The 25,499-nt window shown below is 37.2% G+C and overlaps 1 protein-coding gene across 2 annotated transcripts in view; it reads right to left on the bottom strand.

The window, feature by feature from the left end:
- LOC131522739 (leucine-rich repeat and fibronectin type-III domain-containing protein 2) overlaps window positions 1–25,499 on the bottom strand; it is a 126,649-nt gene that overhangs the window by 63,699 nt on the left and 37,451 nt on the right. For both annotated transcript variants that reach the window (XM_058748405.1, XM_058748406.1), the window contains exon 2: window positions 24,812–24,949. The gene's annotated coding sequence lies outside the window, so the exon portion shown is untranslated. The remainder of the gene's footprint in view (window positions 1–24,811; window positions 24,950–25,499) is intronic.

Below are 25,499 nucleotides of genomic sequence, written 5' to 3' on the forward strand. Positions count from 1 at the left end.
CTTTTCAAAATGCTTATAAATCACACAGAATTGAGTGTATTGAAAATCTGAAATAGAACAAAGTTTCCAGTAAGGGATAGGTTTAGGTGTAGGTTTGGTGTAGGACAATAGCACATACAGTTTGTACAGTATAAAAACCATTATGCCTATGGGATGTCCCCACTTTTCACAAAAACACATTTGTGTGTGTGTGTGTGTGTTTATCAAAATTAAATGGAATTAAAGGTTGAACCAAGCCATTAAGATCATTTGAGAAAAAAAATACAAAATTAATTTAATAAATAAAATGTGGCCTTAAAGTGGAAATGAAGCAGAAAATAACTTCCATTTTAATAAAAAAAAAATAATAAAAAAAAAAAAATATATATATATATATATATATAAATATATATAACATGATTAATGTTTTGTTATAGCTTTTGGAGCAAGGGCACCGCCATCTTGCAGTACCACAGCATGTGACGTCACGGGGTTGGTTCGCTCCGATGGCCAGTATAGTAATATAAGTATAGTATAGTAACATTTATAGTAACAGTATAGTAACATTTCTTTACATTTTGAACACGCTTGTTTTGAAATGGAGGAAGATGACCTTGAAAGCACTGTTGAGTCCATAATAAGTGCAATTGCCTAAGCATTTGAGTCGATATGGCGATGGGGCCGAGCAGTATTAGGGGTTGGAAAAGTCGTGAACCTGCTGGTTTGGGGTAAAGTGCGGATCGGAAACAATACTCGTTTACGTGGATAACGTTACTCCTCATGACTGTCATTTTGGCGTGCTTTTGTGTGCATTTGCTGATGAAGGCACGAAAGAAAGCTCAATTTGGTACTCTCGTGCTGTCCGAGCCGAGCTGTGGCTTTTTGTGTGTGCCTTGCATTATGAAAGGAGGGAGCTCTGGGTTGGAGGGTGGTCTCAACAACCTCGGTCTCATGTACAGCAGGCCAAAAGTAACCACGTTGGACGCAGCTGCCATCAGACCCAGCAGTCTCTGAAACTGCTTGGCAGTGAGTGACTGGCCTTCTTTCACCCTCTTGACTGTCGTGAGGATCGACTCAAACCAAGAAGGGGACACACGTGCCTGCATCGTGGACGAATCCCACACCACGCCGAGATAAGTGGTCCTATGTAATGGAGAAAGCACACCTTTCTTGGCGTTTAGTCTTAACCCCCAGCTCTTTCATATGAGCGAGAATGACATCTCGATGTCGAACCACCATACGATGTGGTTGAGTATGCGGGTGCCCTTGGATCACGGAGGAGCCAGAGCAGCATCCACACACTTCGTGAAAGTGTGGGGTGAGAGTGCAAGGCCAAAAGGAAGAACTCGGTGTTGGTAAGCTTTTTCCCCCAAAAGCAAACCTCAGGAATTTCCTGTGATGAGGAAGGATGAAGACATGTGCACCTTTTAGATTGAACGTGACAAACCAGTCCTCGGACCTTGTTTGAGTGCGAGCGTGCTGAAGTTCAGTCGCCTGACTGAACGGTTCAAATGACGCAGATCTAAAATAGGACACAACCCTCCATCCTTCCTCGGAACGGTGAAGTACCGGCTGTAGAACCCGGACTCTACTACGTGAGGAGGGACCACCTTGATGGCCTCCTTCCTCAAAGGAGTAATACTGTTCCATGATCAGAGCTTGCTCGGGATCCAGCAGAGTGGGGATGACCCTGTTAAACTGAGGTGGAGGAGAACCGAACTGGATTCTATAGCCTCACTCTACAGTGTGCAGGACCCACCGGGTTACGTTTGGTAGTAGTTTCCTAAGCAATAAGCATCCAGACTCTCTTACTGAAGTCTTCTATTGAAATGACAGTCCTCAGACCCGTGTCATCTCCCAGGAAGACTAAACTGGTAGAACCAGAGCCTGCAATGCAGGACCCAACGAGACACACTTGGCAGGGGCTCCCACACCACCAGGTGACCTACTAAGGGAACCAGTCTCTCGAGACTAGCCTCTGGTATACTTAAAGCTGCTAACTCGGTGCCCTGAAGAAGAGGACTGGCAGGGGATGGCCAATCTAGCTGTTCTAGAGACCTCCGAAGAGGTAGCGAGCCTCCCAGTACCGCTACTTTTCCGGGCGGAGACTGAGAGAGGCGCTCACAGGAAACCGCTGCGCCCTGAAACACCATAGGTGGCAGGGTTGGCAGAACCATCTCCTGAGGGCACTGAGGAGAGACGGGCACCATATAATGAGGTGTAACCGCTCTTCCCCAGAGGGGGCCGGCCCTCAGAAGTCATGGGCCTTAGGCTGAAGATTATCCAGCAAAAATGACAGTCCGCAGATCTGCCTCCTGCTAGAAGCCTTCGGTCCGGGAGCGCCATTCTGACTCCAAAATTCTGGGGAGTACGAGAGGTGATGCTCCCTGAATGAGGAGCTGGAACACGTTTGGGGCTGCTCCTGCTGCCACCTCAACCTCCTCCATGGAAGCGAGAGCACCGAGCTCCCTACTCGAGAATTCATAGTGATAATAGTGATAATGGACAGACAACAACAAATAAGATTGACACACACAGAGCGCTTGCTGAATGACAGAAAGCTGACGCCGGTTCCACCACACGTGCTATTATGCTTCCTGGTCTCTACGTCACCCTGCCCGTGACGTCTCGCCCATCGAGTGGTCTGATTACATACATGATTCAGAGCGTGTTCACGCTGAAGGAGTTCCCAAAGCGTTTCGACGCAGCTCAAGTTCCTGAAGGGGAACAAATTATTTGTGTGTTAAAATAACATTTGTGTGTTCAAAATGTAAAGAAATGCTTATATTACTATACTGGCCATCGGTGCGAACCAACCTCGAGACGTTACATTCTGTGGTACTGCAAGATGGTGGCGTCCTTGCTCTAAAAGCTATAACAAAACAACCTTTTTTCTTTAAAAAAAAAAATTTGTTTTGTTATTCTGGTTGAAAGTCTCTTCACATCCTGATAGCAATCATTAAGTTAAGTGGTCTAAATGTATTTATCTGTATTTACATATTTTGTGGAAGGTGTAGGACCAAGAAATGTTCGTACAATCAAAACGTTCGGTCCAAGTGTTTTAATTGGCTTTCCTACCTGCCTGTCAACGTATGTATTTGCAAACCTTTGTGCAGACAGGATATGTCATCCATGCATTCACGCAAACAGACCACGCTGTGCAAACAGAGCGAGAATGGCAGACAAACATCAACAACCCGATCTTCCTTCCTGGTATTGTAGTACTTTTACTAACTGTGCTATAACGTTTTCTCACCGGCGAATGACACATTATGTAGCTCAGCGGTTCCCAATTCCAGTCCTTGCGCCCCCCCCTCTGCATATGTTGCATGACTCTCTTAGTTAACACACCTGATTTAGAAAACCAGCTCGTTAGAAGAGAGCTATGTGCATGAACTGTGTTTTGATTGACATGCTCCCTACATAGTGTTCATTGCTCCCAACTCCCTGAGCAGGGGAAATCCGTTTAAGTTTATTTCACTTCAGAACATTCACTCACGGATTTGCGCTGCACAGCATCTTCACACACAGACGAAACTTACTAGAGAAGTGTAAAGTGTGACATAATATACCTCTATAAATAAATACAATTTAAATTCATGTCTCGCACACTTTAATGCACTTTGTATGGAGCATATGCGCTCGCTTTGAACTGGAATCATGGTGGAATATCTGGTGATGTCCACTTCGCAGGGCACTTATGACTTACGGTCGAATAGAACAACCGTCGGACGTAATAAGATATACATATGAAATGTGCAGAGCGGGGAGGGTGTGAGCACTATAATTGTAAACCGTTGATGTAGCCGATTGTAGTATGTTGTCTCTGGTATTCTGCTCTTTGAGAGTATGTGCGTTCAGGTGGGCGTGGCTTTGGACGGCGATTGCAGGGAGGGTGGGACGTTCGCTTTCAGCGCTATCAGGCTAAAGTTAGCATTTTCCGAGATCTCCTATTGCACCTTTAAGTATCATTTTATCAGTGTGTAGTTATGGGATCTACCAGCAGTGGCTATATGATGCAAAAATTGGATAATAATGTAATGTAAACTTTTGGAAAAAGCCTACTCTGGAAATCTCGGAGGCTATGTGGAGCATCTCGATCAACATTCACCATAGGAATCTGCAACATACATATAAAGAGTGAGACTCTGCTCTGTATACTTGTACACGTAGTGATGAATGTTATATTCAGTCTGTAAACAGCAGAAAGCTCAGCCTGTTCCTCACTGCTGTAGCAGTCTGATTTAATGAGTGTAGGGTGGGTTGGGGCGTACTTGCCTCCCACTATGTTTAGAATTACTCTCAACACTGTTGCATTAGTTGAGTGATGCCTAATGCATTATTCATTTGCCAATGATGGAAACATGTAGCCCAGAATTACAGAGTCTCAAACCTTCTAACACTTTCCATCTAATGATGATAATGGTGCTTTTGAGATTGGTACTATTACTGTAAACAGCAATGACTGTTTCCTAGTATTAAAACACTTTTCAGTGCAGAAAGGTAGAGATGAAGTGCAAGAGAGATTGGTACAGATATAAATGTGCTATTACTGTTGTTTTTATTTTGCTCAAGTTTGCTATGTCATTGCATACTTAGGTGAATATTCTATTGTTTAGAATGCGATTAATATTTTCTGTCAGGAACATCAGAGAGCAAGCTGTATAAAGGCTGACATTTTTAAAGGCCAGCTCATTCGTTTTTTGCCATGGCCTATATCACCTTTAGTTTAATTTGGTTGGAAAAATAAAAAATAAAAATAAACCTGCTTAGTCTAAAATGTAATGAACTTCTGTGTAACTAAAAGTATGAAACTAGGGTAAGGGGTAAGAGGTTATGAAGACAAGGTTATATACACACACACACACACACACACACATATATATATATATATGTATGTATGTATATATATATACTACAGGACTACAGGGCCATTGAATCAAAGGTGTGCAATTGTTTTCAGGGAAACGGACGGCGAACGTAGGTCTTGACTGCATTACATGACCATATCACTTTGCCAAATTATTTGAGTTATTTCAAAGGTCCTTAAAGCAAAAGAACCAAAAACCACAACTACACTGGCCAAACAAATAAATATAGTAAACAAAAGGATAAAAATGACAGATCATGTCCATGTTTTTGCCACAAAATTATGTTTTATTATGTACGGAATGCACATACTCTATCTCTCCACCGCTCTCTCTCCCTCACAGACGCATACACAGTTTGCACACGTTAACATACGCGCTAATGTTGTTAGCGTTACTCTGACGATTTTATCAGTAACATAGTTTAACAACTTCAAAACTACATGACTTCTCACAAGCGAGGTAACAACAATGGCCCTGTTCGTGAAGAAAATTAAATTAAAGTTTCACTATAACGAGATGTTGCTTCTGAACACTATTGAGAGACGCACAGACTCAGAGGTAATGTTAATCTCTCTCTCTCTCTCTCTCTCATAACTTAGTTATTAACTGTATTAACTGCATTATTAGTCTACTATCAATGGCTCAAGCCTCCGTTACTAGGTTTAAAATTATGTTTTGGAATTAGCAATGGAGGCTTTGGATAAGATGCGGAAGAAATAATCCTACTCACAATTTACAAGCGATTTAAGTAGAAAAAACGGACGAATGCCTTGAAATATATCATCTGATCGATGTCTTGAGGTGTGGCAACTGTAGTATAAGCGGTATAATTGACTTTGGCTCATTGAATTATTAGAAAAATGCACACTGTATTATATATGAGTATATATACTCAGAACATTTGAACATTTTGTTCAACTTTACTTGGCAATATTTTAATTTAATTTGTTATTGGAGTAGTGTCACCCAGTTGGGCTACATCCATATCGCACTGCTAAGAGTGTGATATTGCATTTATACAACAGTTTGATGTCATAAGTGTGTAAATACATAGGAAATGATATCAGAGTGTCTTTAAAACCCCTCTTTTGTGCAGAACTACTTCCTTCCACCATGGATTCAAGTCTCAGCTTGACAGTTTAGCAACTGAACTCAAGCCTCCATTACTAATTCGAAAATGTCACTTTAGAAGTAGCAGCGAAGGAATGTTGAGTTGATAAATTGAAATCGTATTGTATTACTGCATTAAAAACTGTGTATTGTGTGGAATATTATGAATATTCTGATGAGAGATGGACTGAGCGAGTATGATTACCTGGATCTGATACAGCATTCATTATTCAGCTCAATCTCATATTCACAATAAAACATTAGTTTGAATGTTCGCTGAGCAAAAGTACGGAGCCCTTTACAGGACATTGTGGTGGGAAAAATTCGGGGTGAATGGAAAAAATTCAGGGTGGGAGGAAAACATTTTTTTCAAATGTTTTGCATTCTCTAGCAAAACTTTTGCATTCCCTCGAGAAACTTTGCGTTCTCTCGCAAAACTTTTGCGTTCTCTCGCAAAGATATTTGCGTTCTCTCACAAAACTTTTGCATTCTCTCGCAAAACCATTTGAGTTCGGACAAATGCTTCCTGTTTACTTTGCAGCTTGCAGTGGTTACAGCTCGTATGTTCACAATGGAGCGGTTCATAGAGTTTTAATTTTGAACTTTGAACTTTATCTCAAGTATAAAGAAATACAGTCAGACTGTGGTTAGTTCAAGGCACGGTTTTGGGACATTCTAAAACGCTTTAATGTGGCTTAATGTATTAAAACAGTGACATTTGGACCAAATTCGATAATAATAAATACTAATAAAATTGTTAGGTTTATATTAATAACCTTATTAATAATATTACTATTAATGAAGGAGAATAGCCCAGAATATGAATGCAACGGATTTGATATTTTTAAATCACCGTTTTCATTATAGCCTACCTTAAGCGTTTTATGGGGGAGAAAAAGCTTAGGCTACGTGCAGGGCGTTGCGTTCATATTCTGGGCTATTCTGCTTAGTAATATTATTAATAAGGTTATTAATATTAGCCTAATAATTGTATCAGCTTTATCGAATTTGGTCCTCTAAGTCACTGTTTTAAAACATTAAGCCACATTAAGCGTTTTATTATGTCCCAAAACCGTGCCTTGAACTAACCACTGACTTATTAATTTATTTGAGTCCAAGTTCAAAATAAAACTCTATGAACCGCTCCATTGTGAACATACCAGCTGCATGAACCATTCATTATAGCCTACCTTAAGTGTTTTCTATGGGGAAGAAAAGGCTTAACGTGCAGGGCGTTGCGTTCATATTCTGCTTTATTAATAGTAATATTATTAATAAGGTTATTATTAGCCTAATAATTTTTATCAGGATTTATTATTATCGAATTTAGTCCTCCAATGTCACTGTTTTAAAACATTAAGCCACATTAAGCGTTTTAGAATGTCCCAAAACCGTGCTTCGACATAAGCACTGACTGTATTACTTTGAGTGCAAGTTCAAAATAAAACTCTATGAACCGCTCCATTGTGAACATACGAGCTGTTACCACTGCAAGCTGCAAAGTAAACAGGAAGTGTTTGTCCGAAATCAAATGGTTTTGCGAGAGAACGCAAAAGTTTTGCGAGAGAACGCAAATATCTTTGCGAGAGAACGCAAAAGTTTCTCGAGGGTAACGCAAAACATTTGAAAAAAAATGTTTCCTCCCACCCTGAATTTTTTCCATTCACCCCGAATTTTTCCCACCAGAATGTCCTGTAAAGGGCTCTGTAGGAAAGCAATATCTTTGTTGTACTATCCTTTTATCTGGTGATTTCCGATGACAGCGCTGCGCAGTGCATTTGTTGGCTGTGTCTTACAAGCTGTTGTTGAAACTAAAAAATAACTTCTTTGTTTACAACCCTCTTTCAGTCTCTGCCAACATAAAAGTCTTTACTGCCAACTCATTTCTATATATATATATATATATATATATATATATATATAAACAGTATTTTGTCTCCATCTAATTGTAGAATAATATAACTAAAATCACCATCACAAATACATACACGCACACGCCATTTTTCAATATAAAATACAGTTATTAAATGCTACTATTATTTATTTAAAATATTATTTATTGAATGATAATATTTAATAAACAACAATAACAGCCATCATGAATGTTGCTAGGCAATTCAGTCAAAAGTACAAAGGCAGTGTTCTGATATACAACATTAATGTTACATAAAATATAATGTGGTGAGATTTTGCCCTCAGCCTAATCTTTTTGCTCTAAAATACATAATAGATTAATGAGACCAAAGACTGCCCATTAGATTTACCCCAAGCAAATTATATCTCATGTTTAACCACTATAGAGACATCGGAACCAGGGACAAATTACAGAAGATCTGGCCAATTTAAGGCTGCTCTCGGTGGGTTCATGAGCGTTGAATGGGCGTTGATGCCCTGGAGCTCACATCTCTGAAAACATTGAAGCAAATTTTCAAATACATTTTCTATGTATCAAAGGTATCAAAAAAAAAAAAAAAAAGCATGCTCTAAATTGTTAGATAAGCAAGCACCAAACCAAGTGACACAAATAATCACTTATCTAAACTATATATTTTTTTCTGCCAATTTCATACGGTAAGCTTAAAAATGACATATATTTTGGAATAAGTATCCTAATAATGCTATATTGCCCTTGTCTACATTTAAACCAAAGTAAGTCAAAGACCACCAACTCAAAAAATCTAAATCAGTCAATGTAAGCATTCCAAATTTGCAGTAACATGCATGGGCAGTTGGAGTAGTGCTGGTATTTGCCTTGTTTGTGTAATGTTTAGCAAACAGAGGATACATCCTTCAGGGACACCTGGCCTCCAACCAAATAATTGTAACCACAGTACTTCTGAGGGTTATAACATAAGTGGAAAACCTGTTTCCATCTCCACTGGTCTGGCTAGAGCTAAAAAAGTGCCAAGTAGTTGGCAGATGTCCAAGTGGTTGCTAACAAGGTGGGCCAATTTTAGTGGGGAAAACATAGTTCTTTGTATCGCCTACCCTAAGGACAACAGGTATCCTGTAATGTCATCAGGGAAGCACTTCCCATCACCTACTCCTTTCCAGATGCAGATGGATTCTAATGCTGAGCTCAGTGTAGCCTCAATACAGCAGCTATGATAGTTGATGTAACAAACTTGGATGAATATTATATCCAAGTGTTTTCCTTTTTCTTAATTATTTCTGTAGTATACATTTATTGCCTTAGGCCAGGATGTCCGATTAATTTTATGTTGAGGGACGAATATAACAAAACATCACCCAAGGGATGCAGAACCTCTAAATTGTTAAACCTGGAAGAACATGGAATTTATTTGTTTTATTTACCAAAAGCAAATTAGCAAGTCTCAAGAAAGAATGGCTAAATGTCTTCCAAGCATGAGACAATCAAGTATGAATATCCAACATCTCATTTTGAATTGAACACAGAAAAGGACCTGGTCCAAATTCTGCCACCCAACATTAATCCTGGTTTATTTTCACCTTATAGTTAAGAAATGTATATAGTTAAAAAAATTCCTGAATTATGAGTCATATTTTGTTTTACAAAATCACTCGATGGATGGTGTGCTGCACTGATAGGTGATGAGATGGGGAAGATCCCACAGTGAGCCATTTCTTGTTATGACTGTGACCTCCTACTACACCATAGCTGGCAAGAAACTAAAGAACATCTTGAATTTACAGATGCAATGACTTCTGTGGGCTGAGAGAAAGACCACCAGTGTGCAAATGTCTTTTCAGACATTTAGACAATAGATAGGCATGCGAATGTTCCTCTGAAATTCTTTTGTAGATGTCGGAGCCAGCAGTTTGACACCAGGGAACCTAATTGAAATGAAAGGAGCAGTGCTCTGAGGCAGTAGACTCAACTGCCTGCCACCCTTGTTTCTAATTATACCACCTTTTTAGACTATCAGGCAAAGGCCTTGACATAAATATGAGAACATTCTGCCACATAATGTTTAACGCAGCCAGTCTTCTTCCTCCACCTTTAGCTCACTTTTTTGTTTTTTTTCTACCGAATGATTCATCAACCCACTTTTTCTCTTTTGTTTGTGTGACAAGGAGATTTGATTTTGTTTTAATTTATTTGCTCCTATCATCTTTTTTGAGCAGCTGTTCTGCTTGAATTCCGTGACTTAATTTGCTGCCAAGTTGAGTGTGATTCGCTCTCTACCTCGCTTTCTCATCTGCACTTTCTCTGCTTATTCAGACAAGCACGCTTTCAGTTTTTATCCTGACTGCTCTCCACTGTAGGAAGAGCGCTACTATCCAAGATAAACATGTTTGAAGTGGCAAAACTAACAGCCTGGGGTTAGATAACCCTCGACCTACACTGACGGACAGGAACAACAACATGCAAGGCCTCAGCGGAGCATTTTATAAGAGATTCTCCAGTGGGGAAGTGCTGATCCATTGCAATAAGCATCAGAAATAATTCTCAGTGGTCATCTAACATGGCAAGGAATAAACAATTATAGTACTACAAGTTAGATCACTGTGGCTTAGTGGGTAGCACTTTCGCCAGAAGGATCATGGTTCTACAGTCAGGTCCATATATTTGGACATTGACACAATTTTTATTATTTTAGCTGTTGATTAAAACATATTCAACCCGTAGGAAAAATGTACTGCTCAGTGGTAGCTTTTCCTAAGCTCAGGAGACTGTTTAGCTCTCAGTTTACTATCAACAGCAGTTCAGATGTTTCTCCTAAAATTCCTTAGGAGAAATAGAAGTAGATACAAATGAGACATTATAAATAGTTGAGGAAAAAAAAACTGATTAGGTGGTGAAAGAAACATAGAATATCTCTTTATTGTCTTGCTGCAATCTCTACCAATACTCCAGTATAGGAATATTTTATTGCTCAGTGGTTGCTCTTTCTAACCTCAGGAGACTTAGTTGTGATTCTCATGTGTTTCTCATTTTAGTCTCAACAGTGTCTCAGATGGTCCTCCTAAAAATCCTTATGAGAAATAAAAGTAATCACAACTGAGGCATGAGAAAGTTCTGAAGGGAAGGAATCCAAAATGACAATTGGAGAGAAAACGGGAGATCTCTTTTTTTTTTTTTTGTCTTGTTGTAATCTCTAGCAAGACTCCATTATAAAAATGTTTTACTGCTCAGAGATTGATTTTTTTTGGGGGATGGTTTCACCTTTAATGGTCAGGACGGTAGGAGTAGAGGAAAACTTTTGCTTGAGTCTCCTGCTTCTCAAACTTGTCACACACTGTGCTCAGATTTTTCTCCTACACTAAAGACTCGGGAGCTCTCACATCTGCCTCCTCTAAATTTCAGAAGTGATCTCAATAACTTTACAAAAGTATGCAGCAAGTCAAATGCCTCAATATGAGCTCAAACATTTGTACCCTAATATGCACTTATAATCAAATTAGTCAATTAATAATCAAAACCGAGTCATACGCCATTTATGTGCCTTTCAGCAAAGAAAGCTCCAGGGTTACATTTTATGCAAATCAGTTTTGATTAAGGCATCCGGTACATTACTATTTCCAACAACAAATTATGTGCCTAAGTACATAAAAATTGTCCTATAAAAAGCAACATTATCCTAATTTCTGCACAATTTCTCTCTCAATATAGCCTTTAACTCTGAATTTATACCCCCCCCCCCTTAATTTAGTGCCTTTAAAGTACTTGACTTGGTACTTTAAAGGAGACAAATATGAGACCACTAGAGTCTTTAGACTAGGAGAAATATCTGAGCACATTGTGTGATGTTGTTGAGATCTCTTTTAAAGCTCTAAAGGAGACCATTGTGAGAGTGTTAGAGTTTTTGTCTCAGGAGACAAGTTTGAAAAGCAGGAGACTCAAGCAAACATCTCCATTCGATCTTAAAGTAACCTCATTTCTGTCAAGGATAAATATTTGAGATATTAAAGAGATCTCACTTTTGATTTTTTTTTCCTATGGGAAGATACAGTTATATAATACATTTGGGCTTAAACTGTTTTTGAGATTATTCTCTTTTGAGAGTGTTCTCATCACAATTGGAGGAGAGGTTAAGGAAGTACAGCTCTTTAATATGTACCTCCGCCTTTTTCAAGGGACCATGCTCAGTTGACTCAAAAGCCATTTCATGGACAGATGTGGGATATTCCTTCTTATTTCTACATAAATTAAGCAGATATAAGGTCTGGAGTTCATTCTAAGTGTGCATTTGGATTTGGAAGCTGTTGCTGTGAACCCATATCATGCAGTCAAAGGAGCTCTTCATGCAGGTGAAACAGGCAATTGTTAGGCTTCAAAAACAAAACAAATCCATCAGATAGATAGCAGGAACATTAGGAGTGCCCAAATCAACAGTTTGGTACATTCTGAGAAAAAAAGATTGCACTGGTGAGCTCAGGAACATAAAAAGGCATAGACGTCCACAGAGGAAAACAGTAGTGGATGATCGGAGGAGCCTCTCCATGGTAAAGAAAAAACCCTTTCACAACAACCAGCCAAGTGAAAAACACTCTCCATGAGGTAAGTGTGTCTCTGTCAAAGTTTACAATCAAGAGAATACTTCACCACAAGGTTCATCACAAGGTGCAAACAAGGCCTGATTAGACTTTACCAAAAGACATCTAAACAAGCCAGACCACTTCTGCAGAAGTATTCTATGGATGGCTGAAATTAAAGATCAACATGTATCAGAATGACGGGAAGAAGAAAAAAAAGTATGGAGAAGGCTTGAAACAGCTCATGATCCAAAGCATACAGCATTATCTGTGAAACATGGTGGAGCAGTGTGATGGCATGAGCATGCATGGCTTCCAGTGGCACAGTGTCACTGTTGTTTATTGATGATGTAACAGATGACAGAAGCAGCCGGATTAATTCTGAAGTGTATAGGGATATGCTGTCTGCCCAGATTCAGCCAAATGGAGCAAAGTTCATTGGACAGACAAATGGACGATGACCCAAAACATACTGCAAAAGCAACCCAGGAGTTTTTGAAGGTAAAAAAAAGTGGAATATTCTGCAATGGCCAAGACAGTCTCCTGATCTCAACCCGATTGAGCATGCATTTCACTTGTTAAAGACAAAACTAAAGGCAGAAAGACCCACAAACAAACAACAACTGAAGTCAGCTGCAGCAGAGGCCTGCAAAGCATCACAAAGAAGGAAACCCAGTCTCTGGTGATGTCCATGAGTTCCAGACTTGAGGATTCTCAACAAAATATAAAAAAAAAACCTCAGCATGTCATTTATGATGATATTTATTTGTCCAATTACATTTGAGCCCCTGAAAATGGGGGTATAAAATGGCTGTAATTCCTAAGCTTTTTTATGTAATATTTTTGTTGAACCCCTTGAATTAAAGCTGCACTTCGTTTTCATCTTGATTGTTTCATTTTAATTCTGTTCTGGTGGCATACAGAGTCAAAATTATGAAAACTGTGTCAGTTATATATAAACTGTATATATATATGGAACTGACTGTAGTTCCGATTGAGCCAGGGCCCTTTGTTTGTGGAGTTTGTTCTGTCAGTGTTGCTGTAGGTTTCTTGGTGGATTATTTTCCCCCTACAAACATATGAGTCTTTTTTTAGCCATATGATAGACTGACAATCCATCCAGAGTGTTTCCCTGTCTGAGGTGCTGGAATAGACTCTATCCAAATTGGATGGATGGGTGAAAATTAGAACATTGATACATAATTAATCAGGGTCATCTGCAACATGAGGATCTGGATTTAATGTGAATGTAACAGACCAATTTTGTTGTGATTCAGATTCTACAAGCCACTGTCTGATGACATTGGTTATATTTAGAGTATGTGCACATGTGCAGTGTGATTATTGTCAATGATGCAAGTAAATAATATGGACTGTTACGTGGAGATGTTATATGGAGATGTTTACATGCAATGTTAGACATTTCTGTAATTTCCACAGTTATTTACTGTATATCACCCAGTGTAATACTGCAAATTACCTTTACAGTAAATAACTGCAATACCCTTTGCATCATGGGAATTTTCTGTGATGTCAGACCCCACATACAGAGACTTACTGTTTTTTTAAAATTGCTGTATACTACTGTAACGGTCTCTTTGGCGCCATTATACTGAGGTCGGTTTATTTTCCTCATTTCTTACATTTGGATTGACACAATTTGCCCAACACCGTGTCTACAACGCCGCAGCAGCTTGGGACTGACTACACTGGATGTGTTACATCGCTTGTATTGATTGGAAAATCCGTTTGTACTTCGTGTCAGAAACAGCGCGAGCGCTTGGAGTACATCTGTACATCAGAAATATACCGGGCATCACATTACTGTCCGCATCCACTGTAAATAGTATATATATTGGGTTCTATATTGCTTTTTTATCGAGTCGCGCCTCGCCGCGCCACTCGCGACCGAGGAAGACACGGATCCGGCACAGCGCCGCGGGTTTTTCCCGGGGATGAACCTGCGAGAGTGGGAGAGCTCCGGAGAACATCCGCGCTGTGTGTCGATGCACCTTACGAGAGAATAAGACCAGCAAGCAAGGTACAAATATATGTACGCTTGTCTGTGTGTTTGTGTCAGATTTTTGCACACCAGTTTAACCCATAGTAACATTTACTCGTCAACATGGCGGTTACAGAACTTTACCATGGTAAACTGCGCTGTCGTTTCAAACGAATTTTGTCATCTTATTGAATTAAGTTACCGAATTAAAATAGTTTTTAACGAGCAACGCTTATCTTATATTAACATTAGGTTAACTAATGTGAATTTTAGTTCAGGTGTTAGTAGTTGATGTTGGCCAGTAGCTACTGGGGAAATAAAATCGTATGTTAGCTAGGTTAAACTAGTTTTATGGCTAGCTGCCTTTCTAGTTTTAGAATTAGTTTGTTATAGTTTTTAATGGAATTTAAAATTTACTGCATTTTTTTTTGTATTTGTGTTTTAAAGGCAACTGCAGTGAAGCATCAAGAAAGACATGAGCAGGCCAGCCACCCTGAGACTGATAATTCATGGTAAGAGAACAGCTATGGTTTTGAGAGGTTTGTGTATTCTATATGAGGTTTGCCTTTTAAAAGTGTGCTATTTCTTCTACTTTTTTTTCAGAGAAGACATTTCTGTCAAAGTGGATGGTGAGCAAAGATGGTGGTCACGTTTTGGAGCAGCACCTGGGTTTTGCAGATGGCTATGTATTCTTTGGCTGCTTGTCTTTTTTCCCCATTATGTTTCTGTTGCCTAAAGATTCTTTGTGAGGATGAATCCAGAGGACACAACATAATGCACTACAAAACGTCCTAAGACAGGAGAAATGGTGAAGATGCACTGTTCCAGCATTGGAAGACTGTATTTTTAAGTGTTATACATGCAATGTTTTAAATAAAGAATTTGATATTTTGTAATTATTGTGTCTTTTTTTAATTGAATGCCAGTAGTACCTATGTAGAGTAAAAATAAAATGAATTCTATATAAAAATTATAAAATCTAATGAAATCTGTATTAAAATGAATGAATTACAGTAGTATACTGATAAATCAAATATAAATCAACAGTGTTGCCAGTAAGTTACTGTAAAAAGAAATGTCTAACAGTGTGATATAGCAAAATCCTGTTTGCATGCTGACTACTTTGATTTGAACTATGAATTATTCTTGTTTTTCCTACCATTTTGTTGCTAATCATTTCACCCAAAACAAAATGTTCTATTCAAACTCAGTTTTTATTTGCCTCAAATGCAAAATGCAGTCCTCAGACGAATATGATACATATTCAGTTGGGCCAGAAATGATCTACTAGTTGCAATGATGGCAATGATCTTGTTCATTTGCAGCATCTCTAGATGTGATCACACGATCAAGTGTGCAAGCGTGGAAAGATTACAGCTGCTGGTTGAGTAAGGTTTTGTTTTTGTTTTTTTGTGGCTTAAAATAGGCACCTATTACGCCTTTCCTTTACACAGACATGTTTGTCAGCTCTAGGGTACTCAGCCTCCCTGTTTTTGTCAGAAACACAACTAAAAATGTCTCCATTGTTGTGTTTCCGACCATTGGTAAAGCACTTGACATCTGAAAATTAAGTCTTTGAAAGCTTCATCAGTTCAGCCATGTTTTAAACCTTTGAGCATAACACGTCACTCATCTGCAGCAGCAAGACATGCAGACTTTTCAGAGAGGATGCAACGAAATTGAAGTGTAAATATATCTATAAGTGGATAAACCCAGTACTCCACATATTATATTGTGATCATGGACAATTTAATTATAGACATAATTACAGTACATTATGATAACCACAGTATTCACTTTACAACCAAATCTCTATGCTGCATTAATTGCATTATGGGGTGAATGTAACCACTTTTGACTACTACTAATTACATTATTTTTATATACAACCCCAAATCAGAAAAAAGTTGGGACAGTATGGAAAACGCAAATAAAAAAAAAAAAGTAGTGATTTCTAAATTTACTTTGACTTGTATTTCATTGCAGACAATATGAACACAACATATTTCATGTTTTGTTTGGTCAACTTCGTGTCATTTGTAAATATACATCCTTTCCTGTCATTCAGACCTGCAACACATTCAGTAAAGCAGTAAAGCAGTTACCACTTTGTAATGTTGCCATTCCTTTTCACAACACTTAAAAGACGTTTAGGGACTGAAGACACCAATTGATGAAGTGTTTCAGGTGTAATTTTGTCCCATTCTTCCTGCAAACAAGTCTTAAGGTGGGCAACAGTACGGGGTCTTCGTTGTCACATTTTGCGCTTCAAAATGCGCCACACATTCTCTATTGGAGACAGGTCGGGACTGCAGGCAGGCCAGTCAGGTACCCGTACCCTCTTCCTCCGCAGCCAGGACTTTGTGTGCAGAATGTGGTTTTGCATTGTCTTGTTGAAATATGCATGGACGTCCCTGGAAAAGAGGTCTTCTTGAAGGCAACATATTGTGCTCCAAAATCTCTATGTACTTTTCAGCATTAATGGTGCCATCACAGAAGTGCAAGTTACCTTTGCCAAGGGCACTGACACAACCCCATACCATGACAGACCCTGGCTTTTGGACTTGTTGCTGGTAACAGTCTGGATGATCATTTTCTTTGGTCCGGAGCACACGGCGTCCATTCCTCCCAAAAAATGCCTGAAATTCTGATTCATCTGACCACAGTACACGTTTCCACTTTGTGATGGTCCATCCCAGATGCCTCCGAGCCCAGAGAAGTCGACGGTGCTTCTGGACACTGTTAACAAGTCAAAGTAAATTTAGAAATCACTACTTTCTTTTTTTATTTGCGTTTTCCATACTGTCCCAACTTTTTCTGATTTGGGGTTGTATAATTATTCATGTTTATTGTTTTGTTTTGTTTATTTACTTCGTTTATGTGTTATGTTTATTGTTATTATTATTATTTAATTACATCTGGGGATCTCAAATTACTTAGAAAGGAGCATGTCTATGGGTGACAACCTCGAAATGCTAAACTCTGACTAGCAAAATTCTAAACTCCCATTCAGAGGCAAGACCTTCATCGAAACACAAAACACAACCTTCTTGATTTCAAATTGCAAAAAAGCAGTGTCAATTTGTGCGCACTGACAACAAAATTACATGATTCTGTCGCTATTAGCAATTTTACTTAGTTTACCACTGGATTTATAAAAAATAAAAATAAAAAAATAAATGAAAAGGTTTAAGGTCTGAAAAAAAAAAAAAAACAATAACAATAATGAAAGTTTTTTAGGTTTGAAAAGCAGTGTACATAATATCAGGAACTGAAATCAAGGCAAATGTATAACAAGCAATTCTAAAGCAATTAAAGCCTGAGCTCAAAGAGGGCCAGCAGTTCTGTATTATACTTTTGACAGTACCAGGAATTAATCTTCCGTACTGACAGTTCTCATACACTCCTGGCACTATCTCTGTTCCCTGGCCTGTCGCTATCACAAGACTAAAACTGTTAGTCTGCAAGTTGCAAGTCAAAGTTTATCAGCATTGGATATAGTATATATTAAATCTCATTCTGGCCAAAAATCTTCCATTGAGATAAGAAGGGGCTGTTTGATGTGTTAAAACTCAAATCACAACTCACTTTTATAATTCCGATTCAAATTCTGAGAAAGACTTTGCTATTATTTCATAATACATTTCATATTTAAGGATGTACTATGTCATAGTATTTTATATGCATCTTTAAACAGTGAAGCTAAGGTGGCTCTGTAAGAGCTCCAAATTTTGTGTAAATATGCCAGTTTTAGCTGTACTAAAATATTAAACTTATATGCAGACAACTGTAATAAGCTGTTAGTTCTGCATAAATTAAATATCACATCCGCTGTCGCCTTTTTATGACAACTAAGCTCTCATAAATGGCAATTTGGAACATTATACACTTCAACACTTCAGTTATTCACGTCAATACTCTAATAAGCTTTGTGTGCATCTTATTTTTTTGCTGGCTGTCATCATAATCCAATGTTATATGTTCTTTCCTGTGATTCTCAGGTGAACACATTTATGGCACCTCTGTATCAAGTTAAAACGTCATTTAACTAGCTTAACACACTTCAGATTCTGTGCAGCCTTTTTAAAGATGTCTTTAGACTCCATTAGTGAATACCAGGTAGTTTTTCCTAATATCTGTGAAGCTCTACAAATTCTGCAGGTTTGTCAGATCTGTGTGTATGTCTGTGTTAGTGTGATTTAAAAGGAAGGTCCTTTAAAAAGAACGTGTGGAAAATAATGGTATTAAACTGTATTAACATCGACATTCTCTTACATTAAGTAGCTTTTCCCAGATACCGTACAGGTAGGTGTTGTGGAGAGAATTATTATTATTTTTCTCCCTCCAACATTCATTGTCAATTGTAGGCCATCGTAGCCTATTAAATAAATGCACTTTATCAGTTCAGTTATTTTTACTGTAACTCTGGCAATGATGGAATTTATCATCTGTCGTAGTTTTTGCTTTATTTCAAGGAGAAAATAAATAAATACATTTTGGAATAAACATAAAAAAAAAAACTTTTTTTTTTTGGTTGGTATACTTTTCAAGCTCTAAGAGAAAATTGAAAGTTTTATTTATTTATTTTTATTTTTTAAGCACTATGCACACTTTCAAGGTAATCGTTTCAGGCTAAAAGAATCAAAGAAAGCATTCTAAGAAAAATATGAAGACTATTGACTGTAAGCACATTGTTCCACTTCATGCATTCTCAGATAAGAGACTTGCTATTTTGTCTTGCTATTTTGTTTCCCAAACTTGGCACAGCTGGTAGGACAAAATGGACACGATCTAGAGAATGTTTTCCTTGTTGTCATCAGACCATGATTTTACACAACAGTGAGGAAATGTCTTGTTATCCAAATGAGAGTTTGGATTTTATTACTATGTGATACATTTGATTAAATGTATTATTATTCTTATTATTATTATTATTATTATTATTATTATTATTATTATTATTATTATTATTCTTATTCTTATTCTTATTCTTTTAAGTTAAGTTTCAACTAATGAAGCAGATCTTGGAAGAGGCTTTCAAGTTAGTAGACCAATCCAAGCTTGGAATACTGGATAGGTAGAATGAAATCAGTTACATTACTTTCAACAACAACAACAGATGCAGTGGTAATGGAGAAGTTATGGATTACTTATTTATTAATGTGTGAGAGCAAATTTATGTTAAATGGTAATTTAAGGGTTATGAATTTGTGCACCATAACCTTTAAGCCACACCCTCCCCCAAATACAAATATTCTATCACAGAGAGAATAAAATGAAATGACAAAGCAATCTTAGTCATCTTCAGTGATCGTAATCATATTTGCATTTGAGTAGTGTTGACTTGTTTATTTTTACTCAGCATTTACTCGGTAACACTTTACAATAAGGTTCATTAGTTAACTACATTAGTTAACATGAACTAATAATGAACTGCACTTATACAGTGTTTATTAATCTTTGTTAATGTTAATTTCAACATTTAATAATACATTATTAAAATCTTGTTAACATTAGTTAATGCACTGTGAACTAACATGAACTAACAATGAACATCTGTATTTTTATTAACTAACGTTAGCGAAGATTAGTAAATACAGTAACAAATGTATTGCTCATGGTTAGTTCATGTTAGTTAATACATTAACTAATGTTTAACTAATGAACCTTATTGTACAGTGTTACCATTTACTCTTGATCGCTAATTTGTTATCCCCCACCCCCCCCAAGCCAAATTTTGAGCCAGAATTTTGAAAGGAAAAACAGAAAAAGGAAGATTAATTTTACACATATAAAAATGTGCATTTGCAATTAGTTTCAGGGAATTGCATCACTATAGCACATTAGTATATTTGCACAGTTGCAATAAGGTGTAATACAATTATTGTAACTAAAATATATGAATGCAAATATTTAACTTTTTAAAACATGCTGATACAAACACAATGTGCAAAACCCACACATGAGGCAAAGGATAGAAATGGCAAAACCAATGACACGCAAGGGAGTTTGGTACTTGTGTGAAAAGCTCAAGGACTCAGTACTGTAAGTGGGAAAGAACACACACACAACATCACTCTCTGCACTCTAACTAAGCAGTTTTTCACACTCATTTCTTGGAGTTTGCAGTGGAACTGTTGTCATTTGTGTGACAGGCGAATGCACTTAATCCCGTCTCAAGAGAGAGAGCAGTGCCAGATGGCCGAGTACAGCAGCAGAGACAGTGGTCAGGTGGTGGACAGACATCCACCCTCGGAGTACACTGACATACTGGCTGACTGTCAGCAGACAGCATGTTGCATGTAGGCAGTTTACTGGCAGGTCACCAGCTAATGGTTTACCTGAAGTGCTAAACATTTATACAGTCTGGAAACAGCCAGTCTCCTGAGGGGCTTTGGCTAAGCTGACGGCTGACAATCAGCCACCGTTTCAGTGTACTGTACAGTCATATTTTAGCACATCAGAGGCAATTGAAAAAGCACCTGGCAAGGTACTGTATGATACTGTTAATTTTATTACATTGTTAATAATATTGCATTATAAAAAACAGTTTGTAAGTGATAAAAAAACAGCCACCACAACACTAATTGTTGGTATTGTGTTATGAGTAGTTTTTAGTATTTTGCTAAGCAGTTATTATAGTGTTCTTGTTAGCTAAATATTAACACCAACAAAGCACAGATAAAACGGCACATTTTGGAAAAACAAAAAAACACAAGATTACATCTAAAACCTGTCTCCAGCAAGTCACAAAATTATGTTGTAAACTTGCTCGGCAGCTCACCTGGTACAGCGTTACATTTTTGATGCAGAGCGCAAGGTACAAGCCACGAGTCACATTTTCTTTTGCTATCAGTTAGGTTTAGGCTAGGGTTTAATGTATGTGATATGTTATTTTCAAAAGTGTGTTTTTTTGTTGTTGTTGTTTTTAGCATTTTTCTGCGTTACTCACTGGACAATTTATTTTAAAACTGCTGCAATATGTGCAACACTAAAGATGTTGCCAGATTCATATTTATCTGTTTTGGTTACAACTGAACATGCTTTAGCACCAATACATTCACTGGACACTTTACTTTGTAAGTGTTGTGAAACATGCAAGAAGCAACATAATATAATTTTGCAGAAATGCGCCACAAGCATTTTAAATGTCCTGTGTGACACTACAGTATGTGTACAAATTAATGTTGTCTTGAAGGATTGGCCTTTTTATTTTGGAAGCTAGCCAACTCATTTCATGCGCAATAGGAGACAAACCTGTAAACATTAAAGCTTCAGAAATGTTGTGTTTGGTAATGCTTGATAAAGGTCATGAAATGGCTTTCCCAGCCCACACAATTAACCCGCTTTCTCTGTGAGGCAGCAATCTGTTGGGAGGCAATTAAAGCCCACTGCTTCCTGTTGCGAGTCATTTTTATACAAGAACCTAGTTGCAATAACCACTGCAATTGTAAAGCGTTTTATTAACCCTTTGCTGGAGTTTCCAGGAAAGCAATACTTCCCCCACCACCACCACCAAAAAATAAATAAATAATAATAATAATTAATTAAAAATCTAAATAGATATCTGGAATTTGCAAGACATAGCTGTTAAACAACAAAGAATAAAATCTAAATTATACACCACTATGTCACTCTCTCTATGTGTTAAATGGGAAGTTATCTTTCATCTTTTATTTTAAATAATTTATTTGTGGCCACCCACTGAAATATGGATTATGGAAAGTGGATGTCACAAGATACATATTTTTAAATGATAAATGGTGAAATAAATGATGAAATGGTGACTTGTCTTTAGAAAATATGCAGTTAACACAGTATTATTAGCCAATTCACTTAAAAATCAGGCACAAAGGCAGACATTTAAGGTAGGTTATAATTGTGTATTGGTACATTACCAATGTCTGAGAAAATTGCACTTCAGTCTGACCTTTTCAATGGCTTAGACAGGGCTCAAATTGAGGGGGAATGCGGGGGGATAGTCCCTTGTTGAAAGAAAACAAAAAAAGCATCCAATCTGTAAAACCACCATACCCCGTACCGTCCACTTTAGATTAATAGTGGTGTGTATTATGTCAAATTTGACATGCAAATGAAATATTAAAATATTCTACTTATTTAATGGTGATTGGCCAATCAAAACTCAATATCATAACGAGCTGCAAGTTTTCCTCATTTTTCGCACAAAAAGTTCTAAGCACAACTTTTGACATTCTGTAAAAAGAATTATACAAAATATTTCCTTGATTAGTGTTGAAGACATTCCTCTGACATAACATTATTGTGCTGCACATGTAAGGGACATAAATATGATATTGAGAGCTGTCATCAGAGTGGTCACTGACTTAAAAAAAAAAAACACACATCTTGAGAGTCCAAAAGCATTCACTGCATGATGAAGCCTATTAGAATGCAGTTAGATTTTTTTTTTTTATTTTGCAAACAGAAAAGAATTCCAGTATTAGCAAACTATCTGCTTATTATTTGCTAACACTTTATTTTGATTTGCCCCAACAGATATTCTACTGACTTTAAGTCATTTTGCAAGTATATGTCAATTTATTCTGCTAACCAAAACCCTAACCTGGCAATCTACTAATCTCTACTAATACTCTGATAAAAGTTGACATGTAGTTGCAAAGTTACTTATAGACAACAAAATGCCCAAAGTTCACTATCGAAATAAAGTGTAACCAAATTAGTTAAGATTCAGCTGAAAAGAAGTTTGTCTGCTTGCCCTAAAGATGCTCAACATGACACAACCACACCCAATAACAACATATTTCATGCTTCATATTATTATTGTTTAAATTAAGTTCCAAACGTAGGTTCGGGGGGAGACTAATCATTAAGTCCTGTCAATCATCATTACGAGCCAATATAAGCAGCACTATATATAGCACATATATATATATATACCAGTCAGTGGTTAAAGCTGTATGTCGTAACTAAACATTTAGAATGAAGTACTATAAAAAGCCGTGTAATTGTATTTAATGGCCACAAATACATTATGTACACTTTCAGCGGTTGCTAATGCTAAAGTGTTTTCCTCTGGTTTGTGTGACCATTTTTATTTTTATTTTTTTTGATTCACATAATAATAGACTTGTTTTAATGGGATTTTATTATTTATTAATTATTCATTATTTGTTTGTTTGCTTGCTTTCTTAGGGTATTCAGGATCTTCCACATATTCATCAAATAAATTGGGTCTTACTAAACAATAACATTTGCCTTAAGACTATTATTGCTACTCGTGTTAAAAGCTCTAGCCAGTTTAATAATATGCCACTATAGTCAATATATTTTATCATTTATTTACTTATTATTTTTATTATCTTTTTGCCTGCAGTTGTAAATCAAGTTGCTTATGCAAGACACTTACATTTACTACACCAAGAATACCTTCTGGATGATAATGCTGAACTTCTGATTCCATTCCTCTTTTTTCCTCTCTCTCTCTCTCTCTCTCTCTCTCTCTCTAAATTACAGCAGCTCGTAATGTTATATACTGCAAATTATTATTATTTATTTATTTACTTATTTGTTTTAGCATTTTTGGACATTAACCATCTCATATTACTGTTGTTTAGATATCAAGGATAAAAGAACATACAATCACACTGAAACAGCAACTTCTGTGTTCGAAAGGGTGTGCAAAAACTACAAAATTGCAAGCAATGCGTTTTGTCTCCAAATTGCGTCATGTTTTGCTAAAAATAAGAAGTTACTCTTGAAGCGTAAAATAACAAAACCCAAACCTCTTTCAACCGACCCCAAGCTTAAATTGACTGAATATATATATATATATATATATATATATTAATCTTACAATGCATGACATAACTGCACCACATAAATCACACTAAACTCAAAGCAATGCCAGATGGAGTTTGTATCGAGCAAGCCTCTATAGATGCTTTGAGTCTGCTAAATGATGGCAGAACAGACAACTGCCTCTTCATTTGCAAGCAGTAAACAATATGCAGAAGAATAAATTGAATAAATTAATTAAATAGCCTTTTGTGGTTTAATAATCACACTATTGTTATTAATTGTGCAGCCTATTGCACAGTATTCAGAGAGGAAAAAAAATCCTTTTAAAGTAGATTTAGTCATTAGTCAAATTATCATTATTCAACAGTTATGTTCCGAACAGTAAAATGAGATTTCAGACCTGCTCAAAGAAGCTGAAATCCAAATCTTAATCTGTATTCAATGACATTTCATGCATGGCATTTTGAATGGCAGTGTTTACACTGACAGCAGTCACTTGCTGATACATCAAGCGGGGATCCAAACATCTCTTCCTGTGCTGACATGAGTTGAACATCAGGCAGAATGACACACTGCAGCAGAAGAAATGCAGTCTAGTTTGTTTACTGACCTTCCCGTCTCCCTACTGGCAGCAAACAATCAGAGATGTCTGTCTCTCTCCCTATGCTCTCGGAGAACTGGGGCAAGGTGACTTCTCTTCCAGCACTCCGCTAAAGTAGTATTCCACCTCATTGGGTCACTCGTTCACCTGCGAGACAGAGAAAATGCATTTGTCTGAATATGTTCTTTGGTAGCTCAAAGTATGTCACATTTTAAAACCTAGATTTTTACATTTTCAGAACAAAATGTGAATTTGCACATGTAAAACCACTACGCCAAGGTATTCTGGGGTGGCTGCTGTAGCCAAAGTCACTTTATGCTATTCTGGTCATTTGCACCACTACCAGGAAATATTTGAACACACTGTTACTAATACTGGCTTTGTGGTAGCCATTATCAAGTAAGATCCATTTTATTTAATTGATGTGTTGAATATGGATCTGCTTCATTGTGCACCAATGGAATTTAGATTACTATGGTAACAAAATAAATACATACATAAACAAATAAACTGGATGGATAATGACATAATCCTTTGCAACATTGACACCATTATTGAACTAAATTGAATCAACAGTGAATTGACTTGAACTGACATTCATGACACTTTTGTCTTCTGTAGAGCTGCTTATACAGTAGCTAAATTTAATTAATTAAAAAAATATTTACATTTTGCAACATTGACACAGTCATTGAAT

The sequence above is a fragment of the Onychostoma macrolepis genome, chromosome 17 (assembly GCF_012432095.1).
Source record: "Onychostoma macrolepis isolate SWU-2019 chromosome 17, ASM1243209v1, whole genome shotgun sequence".
Lineage (NCBI taxonomy): Eukaryota > Metazoa > Chordata > Actinopteri > Cypriniformes > Cyprinidae > Onychostoma > Onychostoma macrolepis.